This window comes from Callithrix jacchus, chromosome 1 (assembly GCF_049354715.1).
Source record: "Callithrix jacchus isolate 240 chromosome 1, calJac240_pri, whole genome shotgun sequence".
Lineage (NCBI taxonomy): Eukaryota > Metazoa > Chordata > Mammalia > Primates > Cebidae > Callithrix > Callithrix jacchus.
Genome location: NC_133502.1, coordinates 13,643,658 through 13,658,436, shown reverse-complemented (window position 1 = coordinate 13,658,436; position 14,779 = coordinate 13,643,658). Strand labels below are relative to the sequence as shown.

At 40.6% G+C, this 14,779-nt stretch overlaps 1 protein-coding gene and 1 non-coding gene across 5 annotated transcripts in view; both read right to left on the bottom strand.

The window, feature by feature from the left end:
• Nucleotides 1-12,650, bottom strand: part of IPO5 (importin 5) — a 66,040-nt gene extending 53,390 nt beyond the window's left edge. For 2 of the 4 annotated variants that reach the window (XM_035292901.3, XM_078370288.1), the window contains exons 1-2: nt 12,443-12,650; nt 12,128-12,207 (exon numbers count right to left, since the gene is read on the bottom strand). The gene's annotated coding sequence lies outside the window, so the exon portion shown is untranslated. The remainder of the gene's footprint in view (nt 1-12,127; nt 12,208-12,442) is intronic. The other 2 variants (XM_035292898.3, XM_078370252.1) reach the window with 1 other exon arrangement.
• On the bottom strand, nt 6,719-6,859 carry LOC118147950 (U4 spliceosomal RNA). The gene has a single exon (XR_004734656.2). It is a non-coding gene; the product is annotated as a U4 spliceosomal RNA (small nuclear RNA).
• Nucleotides 12,651-14,779: the final 2,129 nt, after the last annotated feature.

The following is a 14,779-nucleotide window of genomic DNA, read 5'->3' as shown; positions in this document are numbered from 1 at the left end:
AGAACACAAATAGGTTGAAAGTAAAAGGACAGAAAAGGACACACCATGCAAACAGTATTCAAAAGCAGATAATCAGCCTGGCCAACATAGCGAAACCCCATTTCTAAAAATACAAACATTAGCTGGGCGTAGTGGCAGGTGCCTGTAATCTCATCACTTTGGGAGGCTGAGGCAGGCAGATCAGGAGTTTGAGACCAGCCTGGCCAACATGGTGAAATCTGTCTCTACTAAAAATACAAAAGCTGGGCATGGTGGCTCACGCCTGTAATCCCAGCACTTTGGGAAGCTGGGGTGGGTGGAGTACTTGAGGTCAGGAGTTCAAGACCAGCCTGGTCAACATGGTGAAACCTCGTCTTTACTAAAAATACAAATGTTAGCCAGGTGTGGTGGTAGGCAGCTATAGTGCCAGCTACTTGGGAGGCTGAGATTCAAGAATTATTTGAACCTGGGAGGTGGAGGCTGTAGTAAGTCAAGATGGTGCCATTGCAGTCCAATCTGGGCAACAGAGCAAGACTCCATCTCAAAAAGACAAAAGCAGGTGCAATGGCTATCTTAATTTTAGACAAAATAGATTTTAAGACAACAAATGTCAGTAGAGATAAAGAGAACAATTTTATAATAAAAAATCAGGAAGATAGAACAAATTTAAACACATGTGCCTAACAGCAGCAAAATACACAGAGCAAAACCTGACAGAATTAAGGGAGAAATACATAATTCAACAAAAATGGTTTGAGATTTCAGTTCCCACCTTTCAATAACTGACAGGATAACTAGATAGACCAGTGATAAATGGAATACCATGAACAAGATAAACCAACTAGATCTAAAAGACATGTGTAAGACACTCCACCCCAAAGCAGCAGAGTAAACATTTTCCTCAAGTGAATATGGAACATTCTCCAGGGTAGACCAGAGGTTAGGCCATAAAACAAGCTTCAGTCAATTTCAAAGGATTGAAACCATACAAAGTATGTTCTCTGACCACAATGTAATAAAATTAGAAATCAAGAACAAAAGGAAATTTGAGAAATTCGCAAGAGATTAAACAGCATACTCCAAAATAACAAGTGGGTCAAAGAAGAGATCACAAGATGGCCTGGCATGGGGTCTCACACCTCTAATCACAATGCTTTTGAAGCCTGAGGTGGGAGGATATTTTGAGGCCAAGAGTTCAAGACCAGCCTAGGCAACATAGCAAAATCTTGCCTCCATAAAAAAATTAGCTGGGCATGATGACAACTGTCTGTAGCCCTAGATTCTTGAGAGGCTGAGATGCGAGGATCCTTTGAGCCGAGGATTTCAAGGTTACAGTGAGTAATGACCGCACCACTGCATTCCAGCTTAGGTGACAGAGTGAGACCCCTTCTCTATATTGAAAAACAAAAATCACAGGAGAAATTAGAAAATACTTTGAGATGAATGAAAATGAAAATATAAGATACCAAAACTTATGGGATGCAGTGATGGCAGTGCTCATAGGGACACTTAGAGCTGTAAACACATACATTAGAAAAGGAGAAATTAATAACCTGCTTCATTAGATACTAAAGAAAGAAGGGCAAACTAAACCTACAACAAGCAGAAAGAAATAAAACAAGGAAGGAAGAGAAAGAAGAAAAAGAAAGAAGACTAAAAAGGAAATAAATGAAATAGAAAATTTAAAAAGAAAATAAAAATAACCAAAAATTGTTTATTTGAGAAGATCAACAAAATTGACAAATTTTGGCTATACTGACCAAGGAAAAAAAGGGAGAGATTCAAACACTAAAATCAGGAATGAAAGAGGAGATATCACTACCCAACTTTCAGAAATAAAAATAATTAGAATGCTATACACAATTGTATGCTAACTAATTAGACAGCCTAGATAAAGTGGACAGATTTCTAGAAAAATGCAAATCAAAAGTGATTCACAAAGAAAAACCTTCAGCAAAATGACTGAATTAGTTACATTATTTTATTTTTATTTCTTATTTATTTTTATTTGTTGAGACAGAGTCTTCCTTTGTCACCCAGGCTGGATTGCAGTGGTTCGATGCGGGCTCACTGCAACCTCCACCTCCTGGGTTCAAGCAATTCTTCCATCTCAGTCTCCTGAGTAGCTGGGACTATAGGTACATGGCACTACACCCAGCTAATTTTTGTATTTTTAATAGAGATGGGGTTGACCATTCAGTCAGGCTGGTCTCAAACTCCTGACCTCAGGTGATCTATCCGCCTTAGCTTCCCAAAGTGCTTTGATTATAGGCATGAGCCACCGTGCCCAGCCAAATTCGTAATTTTAAAAGACAGAAAAGTCCCCGACCAGGTGGCTTTACTGGTGAATTTTACCAAACATTTAAACAACAATTAACACCAATCCTTCTCAAACTTTGCAGAAAATATAAGCAAAGCTTAGATATAGTAAATAATTTTTATAAGGCCCAAAATTTTGTTTTGGTGCCCTGCTGCCAAAAACAAAAAAAACTATAGACCAATATTGACAAAAATTCTCAACAAAATACTAGCAAACTGAATTAAATAATATATAGAAAGGATTATTTACTATGACTAAGTGGAATTTATCCCAGGAATGAAAGGTTGTCATAATATATAAAAATCAACATAATATACCACATTAATAAGGTATCAAAACTATATGAGCATCTCAATTGATACAGGAAAAGCTTTTCACAGAATCCCAATCTCTTTTCATTATTAAAACACACAATAAACTAGGAATAAAGAGAAATTTCCTCAACTTCATGAAAGCCAGCTGTGACAAACTCACAGCTAACATCCTATTTAGTTGAGAAAAACTGGATGCTTTCTCCCTGAGATCAAGACAAGAATGTCTATTCTGACCATTTTTACTCAATATTTTACTGGAAGTTCTATTTTTTTTTTTTTTTTTTTTTGAGAGGGAGTCTTGCTCTGTCACCCAGGCTGCAGTGAGGTGGCATGATCTTGGCTCACTGCAACCTCTGCCTCCCAGGTTCAAGCAATTCTCCTGTCTCAGCCTCCCCGGTAGCTGGGATAACTTTTGTATTTTTAGTAGAGATGGGGTTTCACTATGTTAGCCAGGCTGGTCTCTATCTCCTGACCTTGTGATCTTCCCACCTAAGCCTCCCAAAGTGCTGGGATTACAGGCATGAGCCACCGCGCCGGCCTGGAAGTTCTCTCTAGTCACAGATAGCATCATTTCATATAAACAAAATCCTAAGGAATTCACACAAGCACACACACACATACAAACTATTAGAACAAACAAAACAAGTGCAGCAAGGTTGCAGGATACAAGATCAATATATAAAATTCAATTGTAATTCCATACACTAGCAATAAACAGTCCGAAAATGAATTTAAGAAAGCAGTTTTATTTACAATAGCATCAAAAAAGAATAAGAGTCAGTAACAAAGTAACATTCAGTAACTTTCACAGAAGTGTAAGTCTTGTATGCTGAAAATTATAGACATTGTTGGAAGAAATTAAAGAAGCTCTAAATAAATGGAAACACATTCTGTATGCATGGATTAGGAGATTTAATATTATTAATATGGTGATACCCCCTTTCTTGATCTATAGATTCAAGGTAATCCCAATTAAAATTCACCTGCTTTTGTTTTTTCAGATATGGACAAGCTGAATTTTTTTTAAATTTTACTTTAACTTCTAGGATACATGCACAGAATGTGCAGCTTTGTAACATAGGTATACATGTGCCATGGTGGCTTGCTGCACCCATCAACTCGTCATCTAGGTTTTAAGCCCCACATGTATTAGTTATTTGTCCTAATGCTCTCCCTCCACTTGTCCCCCTACCCCCTGACAGGCCCCGGTGTGTGATGTGCTTCTCCAAGTGTCCCTTTGTTCTCACTGTTCAACTCCCACTTATGAGCGAGAACATGTAGTGTTTGGTTTTCTGTTCCTGTGTTAGTTTGCTGAGAATGATGGCTTCCAGATTCATCCATGTTCCTGCATAGGACAAGAACTCATTCTTTTTATGGCTGCATAGTATTCCATGGTATATATGTGCCATATTTTCTTTATCCAGTCTATCATTGATGGGCATTTGGGTTGGTTCCAAGTCTTTACTATTGTAAATAGTGTTGCAATAAACATACATGTGCATGTGTCTTTATAGCAGAATGATTTATAATCTTTTGGATATATACCCAGACTGGGATGGCTGAGTCAAATGGTATTTCTAGTTCTAGATCCTTGAGGAATCACCACACTGTCCTTATATAAGAAATGGTGTTGGGAAAACTGGCTAGCGATATGCAGAAAACAGAAACTGGGCCCATTCCTCACACCTTATACAAAAATTAACTCAGGTGGGATTAAAGACTTAAATGTAAAACCTAAAACCATGAAAACCATAGAAGAAAACCTAGGCAATACCAATTAGCACATAGGCATGGGTAAAGACTTTATGACTAAAACACTAAAAGCAATTGCAACAAAAGCCAAAATTGACAAATAGAATCTAATTAAACTAAAGAGCTTCTGCACAGCCAAAGAAACTATCATCAAAGGGATGGATATGGTAACACACCCATGTGCATCAGGAGTTCAAGACCAGCCTGGCCAACATGGTGAAACCCTGTCTCTACTAAAAATACAGAAGCTAGCTGTGCGTGGTGGTAGGCAACTGTAATCCAAGCTACTCATGAGGCTGAGGTGGGAGAATCGCCTACAGAATGGGAGATTTTTGCAATCTATCCATCTGACCTAGGTCTAATATCCAGAGTCTACAAGGAACTTAAACAAAATTTGCAAGAAATAAACAACCCCATCAAAAAGTGGGCAAAGGATATGAACAGACACTTTTCAAAAGAAGACATTTATGCAGCCAACAAACAATGAAAAAAAGCTCATAATCACTGGGTTATTAGAGAAATCTAAATCAAAATCACAATGAGATACCATCTCACTCCAGTTAGAATGGCGATTATTAAAAAGTCAGAAAACAACAGATGCTGGCGAGGCTGTGGAGAAATAGGAAGGAACACGTTTACACTGTTGGTGGGGATGTAAATTGGACAAACTGATTCTAAAAATTCAACTGGAGTTACAAGAGACTCTGAGTAGCCAAAGCAGTTGAAAAAAAACAAAACTCAAAAACTCACACTTGCTGAATTCAAGGCTTATCATAAAGCTATAATAATTAAGACACTGTGTTACTGGCATATAGATCAATGGAACTGAATAGTGACTCTAGAAATAAAGGATAGACATATAGATCAATGGAATTGAATAGTGACTCCAGAAATAAACCTTACATGTGTTGTCAGATTGATTTTTGACAAGGGTACTGTGATGGTTAATTTTATATTTCAGCTTGGCTAGGCTGTTGGTGAAACAGCAGTCTAGATGTTGCTGTGAAAGTGTTTGTGGATATGATTTAACATTTATAATCTATTGACTTTAAGTAAAGCATATTACCCTCCATAAGGTGGGTGGGTTTCATCCAATCAGTTGAAGGCCTTAAAAGCAAAGATGGAGGTTTCCGGGGGAAGAAAAGTTCTGCTACAAGACCACAGCACAGAAACCCTGCCAGAATCTCCACCTGCTGGCTTGCCCTTCAGATTTCAAACTGAAGACTGCAACATCAGCTTATACCTGAATTTCCAGCCTGCTAGCCAGCCCTCCAGGGTTTGAACTTGCCATCTCTCATAATTATGTAGCAGATTCCTTAAAATAAATCTTGATCCCTTTTTTTCTTTTTTTGAGACCGAGTCTCACCCTGTCACCCAGGCTGGAGTGCAGTGGCATGATCTTGGCTCACCGCAACCTCTGCCTCCCAGGCTAAAGCTATTGTGCCTCAGCCTCCTGAGTAGCTGGGACTACAGGCGTGCGTTACCATACCCAGCTAATTTTTTGTATTTTTAATACAGACAGGGTTTCACCATGTTGGCCAGGCTGGTCTCCAACTCCTGACCTCAAGTGATCTGCCTGCCTGGGCCTCCCAAAGTGCTGGGATTACAGGTGTGAGCAACTGTGCCCAGCCTATTTCTTATTGGTTCAGTTTCTCTTGAGAACCCTGGCTAATATAGGAGCCATGACCATTCACTGTGGAAAGATTGGTGCATGTACAACTTGATATCCACATGCACTAGAATGAAGCTGGACTCATACTTCACGTCATACAAACTTCAAAATGGATCATAGACTAAATGTAAGAGCTAAACTATAAAATACTTACAAGAAAATATAGGACTAAATCTTCATTGCTTTGGGGTAGGCAATCATTTTTTGCTATGACATCAAGATAGATCACAAAGGCAAAAGAGGAACATAGATATGTTTGACTTCACAAAATTAAAACCTTTGTGTTTTTAAAGACACCATCGAGAAAGTGACAAGACAACCCACAGAATGGGAGAAAATATATATAAATCATATATATTTTTGAGATGAAGTCTCACTCTGTCGCCCAGGCTAGAATGCAGTGGCGTGATCTCAGCTCACTGCAGCCTCTGGCTCCCAGGCTCAAGCAATTCTCCTGCCTCAGCCCCCAATTAGCTGGGATTACAGGTATGCGCCACCGTGCCCAGCTCATTTTTGTATTTTTAGTAGAGATAGGATTTCGCCATGTTGGCCAGGCTGGTCTTGAACTTCTGACCTCAAGTAGTCTACTTGTCTTGGCTTTCCAAAATGCTGGGATTACAGGCATGAGTCACTGCTCCTGGCCACAAATCACTTATCTTTTTTTTTTTTTTTTTAATTCAGTCTCCATAGAGACTGTCAAAAATTGCCAGTGCCAATCATATTTCAAGTCATCATAGTGGAGTATTGGGAAAAGTTTTCAATTAGCAATAATCGCACCTTGGATAAACCTCAATGGCTACGATACCGCCACTGTGCAAAGCTCACAAATCATGTATCTTATTAAGGGACTTATATTCAGAATATATAAAAAACCCTACACCCAATAACAAATGACAACCCAATTAAAAAATGGGTAAAACATTTGAACAGATATTTCTCCAAAGAAAATATACAAATGGCCACTAAGGACATGAAAAGATGTGCAGCATTGTTCACCATTAGGGCAATGCAAATGGAAACCACAATGTGACATCACTTCACACCCAATAGAATGGCTTTAATAAAAAAAGCAATAGCAAGTATTGGCAAGAATGTGGAGAAATTTGAATCCTCATATTTTGCTAACTGGAACATAAAATGGTACAGCCAATTTGGAAAACAGTCTGAATTAGCTGAGTGTGGTGGTGCACACCTGTAATTCTAGCTACTCAAGAGGCTGAGGCATGAAAATCACTTGAACCTGGGAGGCGGAGGTTGCAGTGAGCTGAGATTGCACCATTGCAGTCCAGCCTGAGTTACCATTTGACTCACTAATTTCACCTCTAAGTATATACATAAGAGAAATAAAAACATATGTTCACACAAAAACTTGTACATGAATGTTCATGGCAGTATTATTCATGATAACCAAAAAGTGGAAACAATTCAACTGCCCATCTACTGCTGAATGGATAAACAAAATGTGGTCAAACTATATAGGGAAATATTACTTGGCAATAAAAGAATAAAGTAACGATATATGTAGAACATGGGTAAACCTTAAGCTTATTAGACTGCCTGAAAGAAGTCAGACACAAAGACCACAACTTTTTTTGGTCCCATTTACGGGAAATGTCCAGAATCAGCAAATCCATAGAGATAGTAGATTGATGTAAGCATGGACCTGGGCATGGGGTTGGTTGGGGAAGCAGTGAGTGCTAAATACAGGGTTTTCTTTCAGGGTGATGAAAGAGTGATAGCGATGGATGTGCAACCTACTGAGTATACTAAACACTGCATTGTGCACTTTAAAAGGTTGAACTTTTGGTCAGGTGCGATGGCTCATGCCTGTAATCCCAGCACTCTGGGAGGCCTTGGGTGGGTGGATCACCTAAGGTCAGGAGTTTGAGACCAGCCTGGCCAACGTGGTGAAACCCTGTCTCTACTAAAAATACAAAAACTATCTGTGTGTGGTGGTGGGCACCTGTAATCCCAGCAACTCGGGAGGATGAGGCAGGAGGATCGCTTGAACCCAGGAGGCAGAGGTTGCAGTGAGCTGAGATCGTGCCATTGCACTCCAGCTTGGGTGACAAGAGTGAAATTCCATCTCCAAATAAAATAAAATAAAATAAAATAAAATAATAAAAGTTTGAACTTCATGGTCTATGAATATCTCAATCTCTTGACCTCATGATCTGCCTGCCTCGGCCTCCCAAAGTGCTAAGATTACAGGCGTGAGCCACTGCTCCCAGCCTATATTAAGATCTCAATAAAACTACTATATTAAAAATACATTTCCTTAGAGAGAAGAAAGATATTGGTTTAGACCTCAATTACTGATTTTTTTCCCTCTATCTTTCACAGTATTTTTACCTCAATTCTGAATCCTTGGTTGATAACATTCATAACCTTCAAACCTCAGAGAATTCCTAAACCAATATTTGGGGAGAGGGAGAATGGGGAGATTCACATGTGATTTGGCCTGTAGAATTTCCTTCCTATCTTTTTGCTGCTTACAGCAAGTATCTTACAATGTGGACACATGACATACACATTTCACCTCATGCATTATGAGGACATACATAATGGAGTGTTAATTGTGACATCGATCCACATCTCATAGTTGCAGCCATTGGCAGGAAACTGGTGGTAGTATATTTAACTTTAGTCACTTTACGTTCTAATGCCCTTTTTCTCTGTGATTGCAAGGGTTTCTTTCTTTATTTTTTTTTCTGAGACAGAGTCTCATTCTGTCTCACTCACTCATCCAGGCTGGAGTACAATGGCGTAATCTCCGCTCACTGCAGTCTCCACCTCCTGGGTTCAAGCAATTCTCCTGTCTCAGCCCAGAGTAGCTGGAATTACAGACAAGGGTTTCTTTAACATTTAAGGAATCCACTAATCTACTCCTGGAATCTTGAGAGATAAAAAAGTAAAGGAATTCACTAATGCACGTAAGAATAATAGGATGAACACGTAGGCACTAATAATCAGGACGAGTTGATTACAAAAAATTATTTGATCAAGAGGGTTATTTTTATTGTTTTTATATTTTTTCTTATACTTCAGGAGTAGTAGGTTTACTTTGTGCCAAGGAAATAACTAGTTTTTTCTCAGGTGTCTTCAACGATTCAGGCCTCCTACCATCTAATATACTTCCCCACCTCTCATTAAAAACATTAACGATATGGAATGATCCTTTAAATAAGTTAGATCAGGCTGGGTGTGTGGCTCATGCCTGTAATCCCAGCACTTTGGGAGGCAGGTAGATTGCATGAGGTCAAAAATTAGAGACCAGCCTGGCCAACATGGCGAAAGCCTCTCTCTACTAAAAATACAAAAAAAATTAACCTTGTCTCTACTAAAAATACAAAATAAATACAGGCGTTGTGGCGAGTGCCTGTAGTCTCAGCTACTCAGGAGGCTGAGGCAAGAGAATAGCTTGAACCTGGGAGGCAGAGGCTGCAGTGAGCCAAGATCACCCCACTGCACTCCACTCTGGGCAACAGAGTGAGATTCCATCTCAAAAAAAAAAAAAAAGAAGTTAGATGAAATTAATATTAAGAGGTCAAAAGATCGTCTTCCTTCCAAAAAAAAAAAAGCTCAACCTACTTTCCTCTGACTTCTATAAAAAGCACTTTTTTGTATACCAGATTTTTAAGTTATAATAACTAATGACATGTTGATTTCTTTGCGTTTGAGTGATAACCTTCTATGCTTTATCTCATTTAATTCTTATATGTAACCAATGAGCTTTCAACCATTTTTGTCAACAAAATTCTTTAAACATTTATTAACTCTTTCCTGGCCTTTTAAAACCCTTTGAAACGCTGAATTATTTTTCACTTTTCCAGCATGGGGCATATAGGATAAACATTGGCCCTTGGGGTCTGGGGATCCTGGTTGTAGTCGTAGTTTCACCCTTAACCAGCTGTGATCCTGAACTGGACTCTCAGCGTTTCCCGAGGCCTCTGCTTCCTCATCTGTAAATTAGGAGAGTTGGACAGCACCATAGGGATCTTCCCGACTCCAGCATCTGGGGACCATAAACTCAGTCCTCTCCCTGTGTTGTAGTAGGGTGGTGAAGACAGAGGCCACATAGGATTGCTTGCCCTAAAGTTGTTCTGAAACTCTGGGATTTCACCTCTTATATTTCTGCCTGTTTTTTGGAAGTGTTTTCCCTGCTCATTTTCCCCCATCAGACAATGTCATTTATTGTAGCTGCCAACATAAAATGACAGCTGTCTCCACATGTCAGCTGCTCTCATCATCTGGTTTGCCATGTGCTTTGGAAGGCAGGTGACCAAGCGTGTGTGAACTAGGAACAAGAGTATATGAACCCGGCGCAGAGAAGAGAGCTGAGTATGTTTCCCGTAGAGTAGCAGACATGAACTTAAGGTATGTGGCCACTTAGGCATTTTTCTTTTTTCTTTCTTCCTTTCTTTCTTTTCTTTTTCCTTTTTCTTTTTGTTTGAGATGGTCCCACTCTGTCACCAGGTTGGAGTGAAGTGGTGCAGTCATGACTTACTATAGCCTTGACCTCCCCGGCTCAAGGAATCCTCTCACCTCAGCCTCCTGGGTAGCTGGGACTACAGATGCACTCCGACATGCCTGGCTAATTTCTTTTCTTCTTTTTTTTTTTTTGAGTTGGAGTCTTATTTTTGTCGCCCAAGCTAAAGTGCAGTGGCATGATCTTGGCTCACTGCAACCTCTGCCTCCCAGGTTCAAGCAATTATCCTGCCTCAGCCTTCTGAGTAGTTGGGATTATAGGCATGAGTTACCACGCCAGGCTAATTTTTCTATTTTTAGTAGAGAAAGGGTTTCGCCATGTTGGCCAGGCTGGTCTTGAACTCCTGACCTCAGGTGATCTGCCCTCCCAAAGTGCTGGGATTACAGGCATGAATCATTGCTCCCGGCCAAGCCTGGCTAATTTTTTCTATTTTTTGTAGAGACAGGGTCTCACTATGTTGCCTAGGCTGACCTCAACTCCTAGGCTCAAGTGATCCTCCTGTTTCAGCCCTCCAGAGTGCTGGGATTATAGGTGTAAGCCACTGTACCGGGCTGGTATTTTTCATTTGGAGGCGTATAACTGCATTCCAGAATTTTAACTCTGCTGGAAAGCTAACACAATGCCCCAACACAAAACTGTCTTGTATAGTAGTTAGTGTCTTTGAGGTTCCATCACAGACAAATGACAGAAGAAAGCAAAACTGTTTAGGAAGATCTAAATTGTACATTGTGTAATAAAGGTATTCCCATCTGACAAGTCCCTGGTAACTAATACTTTTCTTTATAAGATGACATTGAGGCTTTTTCACCCTTAGTTAGCGGATCAAGTTCCAGAAGAAGTTAAGCAGGTGGGCCTGGCGAGGTGGCTCACACCTATAATCTCAGCACTTTGGGAAGCCAAGGTGGGTGGACCAAGAGGTCAGGAGTTCAAGACCAGCCTTGCCAACATGGTGAAGCCCCGTCTCTACTAAGCATACAAAAATTAGCAAGGCACGGTGGCAGGAGCCTGTAATCCCAGCTACTTGGGAGGCTGAGGAAGGAGAATTGCTTGAATCAGGGTGGCAGAGGTTGCAGTTAGCCAAGATTGAGCCACTGTACTCCAGCCTGGGCGACAGAGTGAGACTACATCTCAAAAAAAAAAAAAAAAAAAAAAAAGAAGTTAAACAGGTGGTTCCTTAAGTAAGTAGTCTTTTGACTACTTAGGAATTGATTTTGTTTTCCTGTAATGAAAATGAATTACTTGACTTTATCAATCTCTGAAAAATAAGGTAAAATATACTCAGCCTCCGAGGGGATACAAACATAATATACGGAAGACAAAATAGAGACTCTGAAGATTTTAAACAGAACATCTTGAGACTTGAGAAACTGAAGGCAGTAAAAACCAGACTGCTTTTATGCACTTTTTTTCCCCCAGTAGGAAAAAGCAAGGTAGATAATCCTAATGGTTGGATTTCAATTAATTGGTGAATAGAAGGTGAAATGATCAAGAAACAAATATTGTAATTATAGGAGAAAACAGCAGGAGCTTTTTGTTTTAAAGGAAATGAAGAATAGAATTCACAGTGAATAGAGGCAAGAAAATCTGATAATTCTACTCACTTGAGTGCTGCAAGGATGCTGATTAGGGAAAACTGCTGTGACTACACATGGGTCCTGGAAAGGCTTCTCCCTGGAACCACCTAAGTGAAATAAAGACTCATTTCTGACTGTTTCAGGATGGCTACGCAGATCCTTAGGATAATAACCAGCATTCTTTTGGACAACTCTAATCAAGAGTTGGGCCTCCTTGAGGACACAGAGTTAGTCTCCAGCTCGTGTAAGGCACGATACCAAGGAACAATGAGCCATCATGAAATCGTCATTGTTTCATACTTGGTTTCTGTGTAATAGATTTTACAAATCATTTCCTCTGACCTTTCTTTCCTTTTGGGTATGACTGTGGTGACTCGAGGAGACGAGCTAAAGGGACCTCCTGGATCTCACAGCGAAACTCCCTCCAGTATCACGCTAATTTGTTCCTCAGTGCAGATGAAATTCTTACACTGTCTTACCTGGATGTGAGGTTTTGGGATGACTTAACTGCAGTCAGAGCTGTTCTCTGCACTATGGCTGGTCCATCATTGTGGGATGACATCATTGTGGAATGTCATCAATCCCACAGTTCTGACCTCCTGACTCAAGAGAGGTCACCATGGAGACACCAGGCTGCTATTGTGACCCACAGCAGGTCAGCTGGCTCCTGCCCCTGGGCGTTTCTACAGCCCATCCTGCCAGCTTCATGGGCCCACACTGCACAGGCATTTAGATGTTGCAGGCTAGCCCAAGCTCCCAAAGGTGTTGCAAGGAAAGGGAGCTATGGGCCTTTGAGAATTCAAAGCTCATGTTGCTGGGGGCCAGCCACTCTGATTGGGTACAAATGTGTCATCAAATTCAGTTTTGAAACTATCTGAGTAGGTTCTTTGCCTACAGATTTTGATATTCTATTCACTACTCAATACTGAAAAGAGAAATTGCTCTGTCAAATAGGCAAAGATAAATTTGTATGGAAACAACAGGAAATTCCATATTACATAAATCTGTATCAACTGGGTTTGTAATTATTTTTTTCTTCTATTTTAATTGACACCTAATTATTGTAAATATTGACTGTAGGGGGTGGCTCATGCCTGTAATCCCGGCACTTTGGGAGGCCGAGGTGGGAGGATCATTTGAGCTCAGGAGTTCAAGACCAGCCTGGACAACATGGCAAGACCTCACCTCTATGAAAAATGCAAAAATTAAATGGATGTGGTGGTGCACACCTGTAGTTCCAGCTACTTGGGAGGCTGAGGTGGGAGGATCATCTGAGCCTAGGGAGGTTGAGGCTGCAGTGAGCTGTGATTGCACCACTCCAGCCTGGGCAACAGAGACCAAATATAAATAAAATAAAAAATTGTAGATATTTATGGGATGTAATTATATTATATGACAGATTAACATCAATTTTGGCCAGGCGTGGTGGCTCACACCTGTAATCCGAGCACTTTGGGAGGCCGAGGTGGGTGGATCATGAAGTCAGGAGTTCGAGACCAGCCTGACCAACATGGTGAAACCCCATCTCTAATAAAAATACAAAAATTAGCTGGGTGTGGTGGTGGGCACTTCTAATCCCAGCTACTTTGGAGGCTGAGGCAGGAGAATTGCTTAAATTTGGGAGGTGGAGGTTGCAGTGAGTCGAGATCCTGTCACTGCACTCTAACCTGGGAGACAGAGTAAGACTCCATCTCAAAAAAACAAAACAAAAGATCAATTTTGCCTTGTATTCTCCTGGTTCTCGATGCCCTAGCTTTGCTCTATTTAGCATTATTATTCTTACTTTTTTTGAGATGGATTCTCACTCTGTCGCCCAGGCTGGAGTGTAGTATTGTGATCTCTGCTCACTGTAACCTCCACCTCCTGGGTTCAAGAGATTCTCCTGCCTCAGCCTCCCAAGTAGCTGGGATTACAGGTATGCACCACCATGCCTCGCTAATTTTTTGTGTTTTAGTAGGATGGAATTTTGCCATGTTGGCCAAGCTGCTCTTGAACTCCTGACCTCAAGCAATCTATCTGCCTCAGCCTCCCAAAGTGCTGGGATTATAGGCATGAGCCACTGCACCTGGCATAGCATTTTGTTGTTGTTTTTTATTAATTCAGAGCATTAGTTAAAGCCAAACTCCACATTTTTGGTTCTTAAATTGTTTCATAAGACATGTGGACTCCTTTCTGTAGGGCACATCACCCCGCAGAGCCTATCAGTTCTTCAGCGCTGTTCCTCCCTTGCTTCTTCATGCTCATTCTATGACACTTTTTTTTTTTTTTAAGACAGGGGTCTCATTATGTTGCCCAGGCTGGTCTCGAACTCCTGGGCTGAATAGATCCTCCTGCTTCAGCCTCCCAAGTGGCCAGGACTGCTCCTTCCAACATGTTGGCTTGTGGCCAGGTGTCTTCACGTCATTTTGCTCAAGGGTCTTACCAAGAGTCTGATATCCGAATTTATGTAGATTCAGAATCAGTGATTGAATGGTTACAGGGTGACTGCAAAATGTATGAGGAACATTTTATTTAGTTATGTATTTACTAGTTTTTTTAGAGACAGTCTCGCACTGTCACCCACACTGGAGTCCAGTGGTGTGATCATGACTCACTGCACCCTTGAACGCTTAGAGACATGCACCACCATACCTGGCTAATGTTCTAAAAAATTTTTTGTAGACATTGCAGGGTGGGGTG